At 46.9% G+C, this 10,628-nt stretch overlaps 1 pseudogene across 1 annotated transcript; it reads left to right on the forward strand.

Moving 5' to 3' along the window:
* The first annotated feature begins 5,654 nt into the window (after nucleotides 1–5,654).
* LOC306785144 (cytochrome b-c1 complex subunit Rieske, mitochondrial-like) lies at nucleotides 5,655–6,751 on the forward strand (annotated as a pseudogene). Its single transcript has 2 exons — nucleotides 5,655–5,725; nucleotides 6,098–6,751. The product of its transcript is annotated as a cytochrome b-c1 complex subunit Rieske, mitochondrial-like (transcript).
* Nucleotides 6,752–10,628: the final 3,877 nt, after the last annotated feature.

The following is a 10,628-nucleotide window of genomic DNA, read 5'->3' on the forward strand; positions in this document are numbered from 1 at the left end:
GTCAACTATGGTTAAATAGTCTTAAGTATATAAATATAGACTAAGGAGATTTAACAGCTCAGAAACACGAACATTACTTTACACCAGTTACATCAATGACATCGATCTTGACATGTGACCCTGTACTGTACTTGTGTTGAGCTTTCACACGACAATACAGGTGAGAGGTCTTCTTGTGTTACATAATACGTGTATTACTGGTTATTGTGCAGAGGAAAAAAAACTCATCTACAGATAGTTGTTATTATTCAGTTCGGGTTCTATTTCATCCTTACTGACCGCCAGAGGCAGTGCTTAACACTGGATATCTTCCGTCGCGCGCATGCGCAGGTCGAATATTTATATCAACAAAGTCACGTGTGACCTCGGATGACCACCGTCGTCTATAAGTTCCGGTGTCATCCTGAGCTCAGTCCTTTTTTTCTTCTCGCGTCGCAGGTTAGCTACCATGGTAGCATAAACAAGGATGTGTCTACGATCAAGACATATTAGAGCTCGTCGCTGTAGCCTTGTGACTACCGGTCGGAGTTGCGGTTCTCTCGCCCTCCAAAGGCTGCGACGAGCTGTCCCTCTTCGGAGGGAACGGTGTGTTCACCGTTCGGACATCGAGCCCCGGACTGGTGGACGCCCCTATCATCGGTCGTCACCAGTCTGATAAGGGCCAGTTAAGTCGTGATGACAGCAATCGGTAAGATCGATTAACATTGTTTTCTATAACAGTTGTTTGTTCCACGGTTGGCAGAGCGCTTCCGCTCTAGTAATCGAGTGGCGCGCTAACGAGAGCGTAGAATTACGCTGTCGGCCCGCCTTCACAGTGTTACGGCTATCACAGTTGGCAGAGTGTTCCTGCTCAGGCAAACTTTGTGAGACACTAGATCCGCATTGGCGTTGTGTACATGGAGATTTAATCTTTACATCTGACGTAATTCGCAGTTAGCAGTGTCTTCACTCAGGCTAACTTGGATGCTAGCTGGGACTGCGTCCATCAACTTTGTATCCTTACGGCTGTCACAGTTAACAGAGCGTCCCCGCTCAGGTTAACTCAGTGGGAAACTAGCTAAACAAAGCTGATACTGGGGCTGTAGCCATCAACTTTGTATCCTTACGGCTGTCACAGTTAACAGAGCGTCCCCGCTCAGGTTAACTCAGTGGGAAACTAGCTAAACAAAGCTGATATTGGGGCTGTAGCCATCAACTTTGTATCCTTACGGCTGTCACAGTTAACAGAGCGTCCCCGCTCAGGTTAACTCAGTGGGAAACTAGCTAAACAAAGCTGATACTGGGACTGCGTCCATCAACTTTGTATCCTTACGGCTGTCACAGTTAACAGAGCTGTCACAGTTAACAGAGCGTCCTCGCTCAGGTTAACTCAGTGGGAAACTAGCTAAACAAAGCTGGTACTGGGGCTGTGGCCATCAACTTTGTAGCATTACAACGATCACAGTTAGCGGAATGTGCTCGCTCAGGCTAACTCGGTGAATGCTAGTTATACTAAATCAACATTGAGGTTGTGCCCATTGATGGCTTTTACGCATTACGGCTGTCGAGTTCGCTCCGGCTAACTAGACTAAGCTAATACTCGGATTGTGTCCATTGATTGTTGTAAACATTATGGACATATCGGTAGCGGATATCAGTTAGCAGAGTGCCCTCGCTCAGGCTAACTGGTAGCACACCAAGAGTTACAGCACCTGTCCAAGTGAGGAGGCTGTCTTAGTGAAGAGAGTGTCCTCGCTCCCCTCTCACTGTAAGGACTGTGTTCTTTTTGTCCGTTTTTCACAGTAGCAGAGTGCTCTCGCTCAAGCTAACTGGTGGGACACCAATATCTGCAGCAACTAGCTTAGTGAAGAGTGTCCTCGCTCCCCTCTCACTATAAGGACTTGCCTGGCCTGTTTCCACAGTGGCAGAGTGCTCTCGCTCAAGCTAACTGGTGGGACACCAATATCTGCAGCAACTAGTTTAGTGAAGCGTGTCCTCGTCCCTCTCACTATAAGGACTTGGCCTGACCTGTTTCCCCAGTGGCAGAGTGCTCTCGCTCAAGCTAACTGGTGGGACACCAATATCGGCAGCAACTATCTTAGTGAAGAGTGTCCTCGCTCCCCTCTCACTGTACGGACTGTGTTCTGTTTTGTCCGTTTTTTACGGTAGCAGAGTGCTCTCGCTCAAGCTAACTGGGGGGACACTAATATCTGCAGCAACTATCTTAGTGAAGAGAGTGAGCTTAGAGAGTGTCCTCGCCCCTCTCACTATAAGGACTTTGCCTGACCCGTTTCCACAGTTGCAGAGTGCTCTCGCTCAGGCTAACTGGTGGGTCACCAATATCCGCAGCGGCTGGCCAAGGGAAGAGTGTCCGAAGGATCACTCGCCACTGACTGCCCCCTGCCTGTTCTCTCAACATTCAGCAGAGCGCTCCCGCTCGGACTGATTGGGAATTCCGCATAAATCGCGGCCATGTTAAACTCTCCCGGCTGTAGGACCTGTATAGCTCCTCTTCAGCCGGAGGACGGCCCTGACCTCTTGCCCTAGCAGGGAGAACCCAGGCAGGACCTGCGGCGTCACGCCTTGAGCAGTAAGGTCTGCTAGGCTGGCCGCAGTGGAACACCTGATGCGCGAGGTCTACCTCCCCCTGTCAGGGCAGCTGAATCCAGACCAACCTACCCTGGTCATTTGTATGGCGCTTGCACGCCGGGCATACACAGCAGCTGGAACATCCACCTGTGAGTGCCTTCTTCAGGCACCTTCCCGCCCTCACCACCTTTTCTGTTCCTCCCTCCGAGGAATATCTGAGGGAGTTGCGTGCATGGTGGAGACACCAGGGCTCTCTCCCGCCTTACATAAGACCATGCAGGAGGTGGCAAATCTGGCCTTGCACGTATGCCAGCCAGTTAGACGACTATGGCGTCCATCAGTTTCCCCTGAGGAGACTCTGAGGCCCGATGCCAGGTGCCCTCGACCCAATGTCGGGTCAAAGATGACCTGCTATCCAGGGCTTAGGACACAGCAGCGCTGTGCACCGTATCGGCAACTCCCTCTCCCACCTCATGCTTTCCCTCGCAGATTCTCTGCAGCGGGCTACTTCGACGCTTCTGCTCAGTGATGCTTCATTGCAGGCGTTTACGCTCATATCGAGGGAACGTGGATGTATGATGTCCACCCTGGTTCAGACTCGCCGCCAGGTTTGGCTGGCGCAGTCACCCCTATCTGAGACATGTAGGAGGACCCTCCATACTGTCCCAGTGGAGCCTGGTGAGCTGTTCGAGTCAGCTGCTGTACAGGCGCTTCAGCGGACTGTTAGAGCTAGCCAGACCAGGCAGCAGTTCTCTGGTCTTTGCAGGGACATGCCTGCACCCCCAGACCTAGGGGTCACATTTTTGGCCCACAAGGCCGTTTTCTCAGCCTCCAGCTTACCCTAGTAGCCGCAACAGGCCTCGGCGTCCTGCTGAGAGGCCGGACCGCTACCTATACAACCCTACTTACGTCCCCGTCCCCCCCGGCAGGGGTGCCAGGAGATGTCTCCAGGCCGGCTGTCCGGGTTCTTTCTCCCATCAGCGGATTTCCAAGGGAGAGTGGTTCACGTCTATCGACGCCTGTTCCCATGGTGCATCACCACAACTTTCAGTCCTGGGTGCTTCCATTCGGACTCTCCCATCTCCCCATGGGTGTCCACAGTGTGTTACTGCTGTCCTTTCCCCCTGCAATCGCAGGGCGTGAACATACTGCCGTACTTAGACTGGCTGACCTAGGCGCCGTCCCGGCTTCAGGCGCCACAGGACACTGCTCGCCTTCTCTCACGTGGCCCGGTGGGCCTCAAGGTGAACATGGAGAGGAGCTACCTGAGCCCTTCTCAGAGCATAACCTTCATTAGTGTGGCCCTATGAGGGCCTGTCTGTCGCCCCAGTGCGGATGGCTGAACAGCCTTCACTTGGATGCCAAGTGGCACAGATACAGGGCAATAATATTATCGAAACAGTGTCTATTCATCTATTCACTATCCCCATGGAGGGAGTGCATATCTGGCGAACAGTGCCCCAGGAACCGAGCCCCAGGGGCTCGGTTCCATTCCACCAGGAGATTGTCACAACAGATACCTGCCTCAAGGCGGGGTGCAGGGTGACAGAACAGGACAGCCTGGGGGCAGTTGTCTGCTGAAAGACCGCAGGTCCAGGTTCTAGAGCTAGCGCTCGAGCACTTCCTTCCATGTTTGAAGGGAAAGCATGTGCTTGTCCGGTGGACAGCACCTCTGCTGTGATTTCCCATGAACTATCGATGGGGCACCAGATCTGCAGAAGTTGCTACGGGGATCACCGTGGCCTTCTGACTTGGGAGGCCCCTCGCCTGACCAGCCTGTGGGCAATGTACCCACCAGGAGAATGGAACAAGGTTGTGGTTTTCCTGTTCCGTTACAAGCCTCCACCGGGAGAGTGGCGGCTGCATCCAGACGTGTCGACCCACTGCCCCCACTGGGTCTCCCTGACGGAGAGGACCAGCCTTCTGGGTCAAGATGCCCTGGCTCACACGTGGCCAGAGGATCTTCTTTATGCCTTTCCACCAGTCCCTCTGCTTTGGCTATAAGCTTGTCAGAGTTCTTCCCCGACAGGAGGGATCTCCTGTCGCAACTAGAGGGTCGGATTTGGCATTCCAATCCCTGCCGCCTTCAATTAGGGGTCACGGGAGGGCCCGACCGGATGCTGAGTGGCTGCATAGAACCAGTCTGACGGACTATTCTGAATGCCAGTGCGCGGTCTACCTGCCTGCAGTACAAGAAACAGGTGGAAGCTGTTCTCCGACTAGTGTGCGGCTCAGAACAAGGTCCCAGTACAGCGCCCCGTGCCTGCTGTACTGAGTTTCTACAGTCCCTCCTGGATAAGGGCCGGTCTCCCCTGCAGGGGACCTACCCTTGGTACTGGACAGCTTATGCTTGTCCTTTTGAACCCCTGGCACAGGCGGAGCCTAGATGGCTATCAGCAAGACAGTTTTCTCCTTGCTGTCAATTCAGCTCAATGGTGTTTCTCCCAAGGGGGTGGATACGTTCACATATAAACCGGCCTATCCAGCTGGCAAAGTTGACCCCCCCCTCCCCCATCGGGAGAGGAGAGGTCAAGGCTGCTGTGCCCAGTGTGGGCCCTCAGAGCTTATATGGAAGCCACCGCCTGCATAGTCAGTTATGGTGAGCCTAAGAAGGGCTGTGCTCCTTTTAAAAAAAAAAAAGGAAAAACAGCACCTGTCCCACTGGATAGTGGAGGCCATTGCCGATACATACAAGGCGAGCGGCTGCGCTCGGCCATCCGGGGTGACGGGTCACTACCAAGAGTGTCTCCACACCGAGGGCAAGCCTGAGTGGTGTGCCTGTGGGGGATATATGTGCGGCGGCCTCAGGGGCATCACCGAGCACATTCACCAAACACTACAGAGTTAACGTTGCCGACCCTCACCCCTCACACGTGACTTTGTTGATATAAATATTCGACCTGCGCATGCGCGCGACGGAAGATATCCAGTGTTAAGCACTGCCTCTGGCGGTCATCCAGGATTCATAGAACCGTAGTTACGTTCGTAACTTTCGTTTTATTGCCTCCAATTTAACATTTTTTTCTATTAGTCGGTTAACTGACTGATAGAAACATTGTCACGTGATCGATAGAAAGAAAAGAAAAATGTCACTGTTCCAGCTCATCAGATGTGAATATGTGCTGGTTTTCAGTGATGGCAACCTGAATATCTCCAGGTTGGACTGAAATAAGCAATTGTTAGTATCAGCTATACTGACAGTATCATGATTTGTAGATCTAGACCTGATCAGATCTGATGTGCTGTATTGTACTTGGGGGAAGCAATCACGATTGATGAGACAATTAAAAAAAAAAAAAAAAAGGTCACTCTGGTTTCATATCTATAACGACTAATGCTTAGGGACACAATATATTAATCAGTGTACATTTAATCCCAAATGTTTCTTTATAAATGTCCTTATCATTCAAATCATGATCAATTCATCTAGTCATTATTATATCTACTAATTGAGCCTTAAGTAGGAGGACACTGTGACAGAGAAGCATTACTATCAATGTTGTTTTGTAAGATACCAAATATTTTACAGTTTGCCCATTAACTGCTCGTGCCTTTTAAAAACTATATCTTGTGTTTCTTCTCCAGCTCCTGGGGGGATCCGCCTTGCCCACACAGATATCAAGATTCCTGACTTTACAGACTACCGTCGTCCCGAGGTTACGGACCCCAACAAGTCCTCCCAGGAGAGCAGCGAGGCGAGAAGGTCCTTCTCTTACCTCGTCACTGGAGCGACCGCTGTGGTTGGTGTGTATGCCGCCAAGACGGTGGTCACCCAGTTTGTCTCCTCAATGAGCGCATCAGCAGATGTCCTGGCCTTATCGCAGATTGAGATCAAGCTCGCTGACATCCCTGAAGGCAAAAACATGACCTTCAAGTGGAGAGGAAAGCCCGTTTGTCCGTCACCGCACAGAGAAGGAAATCGCAGCAGAGGAGGGTGTGAATCTGGCGGAGCTCCGTGACCCCCAGCATGACAAGGACAGTGATTAACCCCCGCTGGGTCATCGTCCTCGGTGTGTGCACCCATCTGGGTTGTGTGCCCATCGCCAACGCCGGAGACTTCGGAGGCTACTACTGTCCGTGCCATGGCTCCCACTACGATGCTTCAGGAACACACAGAAAAATAAGGTTCTTAAATGGTTCTTTAAAAGGCAGTGTGGTTCCACGAAGAACCATCCCCTACTAAAGAACCATTTTATCTATTGGATGGTTCTACATGTTTTTCATGTGGTTCTTTGGGATATTAAATGGTTCACACACACACACATATATATATATATATATATATATATATATATATATATATATATATATATATATATATATATATATATATATATATATGTGTGTATATATATATATATATATATATATATATATATATATATATATGTGTGTGTATATATATATTTCAGGAACTACTAAGCCCAACACCCACAATTGTCCTGAGCAGCAGCGATGGCAAGCCCCTGAGTGACTGCACAGATGTTTTTGTAGCAGTGGATGGACAAAAAATGATGGTGGACAATGAAGACGCAGACGGTTCATTGGCCGTGGGTGTTGTGTTGGCCCTCTATCATCTGAAAAAAACATTTTCATTTTTGGAGGCATTTATCCTGAAGCTAGACACACGGTACCTGTAGCTGTGCAGAGAGTAGAAAATGCTCCGAACATTTCTTAGATAGGACACTGCATGTAGCACATGGATTATATTGTATAGAGTTGATTTCTGACAATAAAATGAAGTGCAGTACATCTACAGGTGTTTGTTTTATCCAAAAATCTATTTGCCATCATTTCCGTGCATGTAAATGATGATTTTAAAGATCACAGAAAGGATCCTGGAATATGTCTACAAAAGAGTAGGAACCCTGATTCCATTGTTATGCTGTTTAAATGTAAAACCAGTTCTTTAAAGAACCATTTATTCCTTGGAAGAGCCATTTCTAGCTAAAGAACCATTTGAAAAGGGTTCTATATGGAACCATTTGGGACCATAAAGAACTTTTTTGAAAATGGTTCTTTAAAGAACCTTTTTGTCTTTAGGTTCTTCAAAGAACCAGAAATGGTGCTTCAAAGAACCATTTTTTGAAGGTTCTTCGAGGCACCTTTGTGGGTTCTTTAAAGAACCGTTTATGGAAATGGTTCTTTAAAGAACCCTGTTCGGAAAGGTTCTTTGTGGAACCAAAAATGGTTCTTCTATGGCATCACTCCGAAGAACCATTTTCGGTTCCAGATGGCACCTTTATTTTTCTGTGTGAAGGATAAGAAAGGGACCTGCTCCTCTAAACCTAGAGGTTCCCTTCTATGAGTTCACTGAGGACGTAGTCATAGTGGGATAAATACTGGAGCTCTGTCTCCGTTCCTCCCTGTAATATGTATTTTTTAGATGGCTCCGTGTGAGTGACATAAAACGTGTGCATTTACTGTTAAAGACATATTTCCAACTCTATGATTGAGCTATTGTCTTTTCCCTTGGAAAAGAGTGAGTTGTTTTTCTTTGATTGATCTGCATCACTTAGCTTGATGTCTTTTGATTCACTGACATTTTATTTATTGTTTTAATCTCCATGGATTTCTTTCATTCCGCACTATTTTTTGTATTTTCCAAACAGCATTATGTGACACAAAAAGTTAAAGAGTGCTTCACAGAAAATGGAAGCAAAGGAATGAGGGCCGGGTGTGATCAGGTCCAATCCCTTTGCTGCCGCACCAATCCTGATATATTGTGTTGGAGCTGTGTGATAAAGTCAAAGGTGGGGCCTGTTTCATGCATGGTGACCTAAAGTTGAGCTGGTAAAAGTGCTCATACACATGAACAAGAGGCCTGGGGAGCACAATGATGAGGATAAGATGATGGTACGATCAAGAAAAGCCACCGGCAATCTAAAAAAGTATCGACAAGTTGTGAACACATTCAGGAATGTGTCGGCCTGTTAATCAACTGGAAGGAACTATAGATCGAGATCAGGATGTTGTTGGTTTGTGACTCCAAAGAATGTGTGGACTGCTTTTTCTAAGGACCTTTTTATGAGTTTGTGTCAGACAAGATGACAATTGTATACCAGTAATGGCAGCAGCAAAGAGTGCAAACTGCCAAGTAAGATAAAGAACGATTGAGTCACACTCCAGTCACTGATGGATTTAATCCTGAGGAACAAAGTGTGCTATGTACAACTGCATGAACCAGTGAAATACACAAACCTTTTTCTTTTTATTGATGAAATCATTGAAATACAATATACTGTGCACAGATGCAGGTAAAACCATTGTCTTAAACTTACATTACCATCAAATCAATCATCAATATAATCATCAAAACTATTTTAAACTGTACAGTTGGCGCTCATTCAGTGCATAACTTTTTGTATTGAAACATTGAAATCAGTGGAGTTGAACAGCGGTTAATCATGTGTAACTTCAGAGGTGACTCGTGCTGAAAGCTTTTATCACAAACGGAAACTTTACTGCAACCAGAACAGCTAAAGGGGATCGTTTCCTGTGTGGGTATTCATGTGTGCCTTTAGCTCTCTGTTGCGCACAAATCTATGACAGCAAACTGAGCAGCTGAAAGGTTTTTCTCCTGTGTGGGTTCTCATGTGTGTCTGTAAATGAGAACGATAGTTAAAAGATTTCTTACAGACTGAGCAGCTGAAAGGTTCTTCTCCTGTGTGGGTTCTCATGTGTGTCTGTAAATCTGAACGATATTTAAAAGATTTCTTACAGACTGAGCAGCTGAAAGGTTTTTCTCCTGTGTGGATTCTCATGTGTCTCTGTAAAATTGAACGAACGTTAAAAGATTTCTTACAGACTGAGCAGCTGAAAGGTTTTTCTCCTGTGTGGGTTCTCATGTGTGTCTGTAAATCTGAACGATATTTAAAAGATTTCTTACAGACTGAGCAGCTGAAAGGTTCTTCTCCTGTGTGGGTTCTCATGTGTGTCTGTAAATCTGAACGATATTTAAAAGATTTCTTACAGACTGAGCAGCTGAAAGGTTTTTCTCCTGTGTGGGTTCTCATGTGTATCTGTAAAGTTGAACGATATTTAAAAGATTTCTTACAGACTGAGCAGCAGAAAGGTTTTTCTCCTGTGTGGGTTCTCATGTGCATCTGTAAATGTGAACGCCGGTTAAAAGAGTTCTTACAGACTGAGCAGCTGAAAGGTTTTTCTCCTGTGTGGGTTCTCATGTGGTTCTGTAAAGTTGAACGAACGTTAAAAGATTTCTTACAGACTGAGCAGCTGAAAGGTTTTTCTCCTGTGTGGGTTCTCATGTGTATCTGTAAATATGAACGATTGTTAAAATATTTCTTACAGACTGAGCAGCTGAAAGGTTTTTCTCCTGTGTGGGTTCTCTTGTGTGTCTGTAAATATGAATGACTGGTGAAAGATTTCTTACAGACTGAGCAGCTGAAAGGTTTTTCTCCTGTGTGGGTTCTCATGTGTGACTGTAAAGTTGCACGAACGCTAAAAGATTTCTTACAGACTGAGCAGCTGAAAGGTTTTTCTCCTGTGTGGGTTCTCATGTGTGTCTGTAAAGTTGAACGATTGTTAAAATATTTCTTACAGACTGAGCAGCTGAAAGGTTTTTCTCCTGTGTGCGTTCTCATGTGTGTCTGTAATAATGAACGACTGTTAAAAGATTTCTTACAGACTGAGCAGCTGAAAGGTTTTTCTCCTGTGTGGGTTCTCATGTGTGTCTGTAAATATGAACGACTTTTGAAAGATTTCTTACAGACTGAGCAGCTGAAAGGTTTTTCTCCTGTGTGGGTTCTCATGTGCTTCTGTAAATGTGAACGCTGCGTAAAAGATTTCTTACAGACTGAGCAGCTGAAAGGTTTTTCTCCTGTGTGGGTTCTCATGTGTGTCTGTAAAGTTGAACGCGCTTTAAAAGATTTCTTACAGACTGAGCAGCTGAAAGGTTTTTCTCCTGTGTGGATTCTCATGTGTATCTTCAGAGTCTGTCTCCTGCCAAATGTTTTCTCACACTCAGAGCATCTAAAACGTTTCTCACCAGCGCTACATCTTGAATCACTGACACGGACTTCAGCAGGTTTCACATAGTT

This window comes from Melanostigma gelatinosum (genome assembly GCF_949748355.1).
Source record: "Melanostigma gelatinosum genome assembly, chromosome: 1".
NCBI classification, from domain to species: domain Eukaryota; kingdom Metazoa; phylum Chordata; class Actinopteri; order Perciformes; family Zoarcidae; genus Melanostigma; species Melanostigma gelatinosum.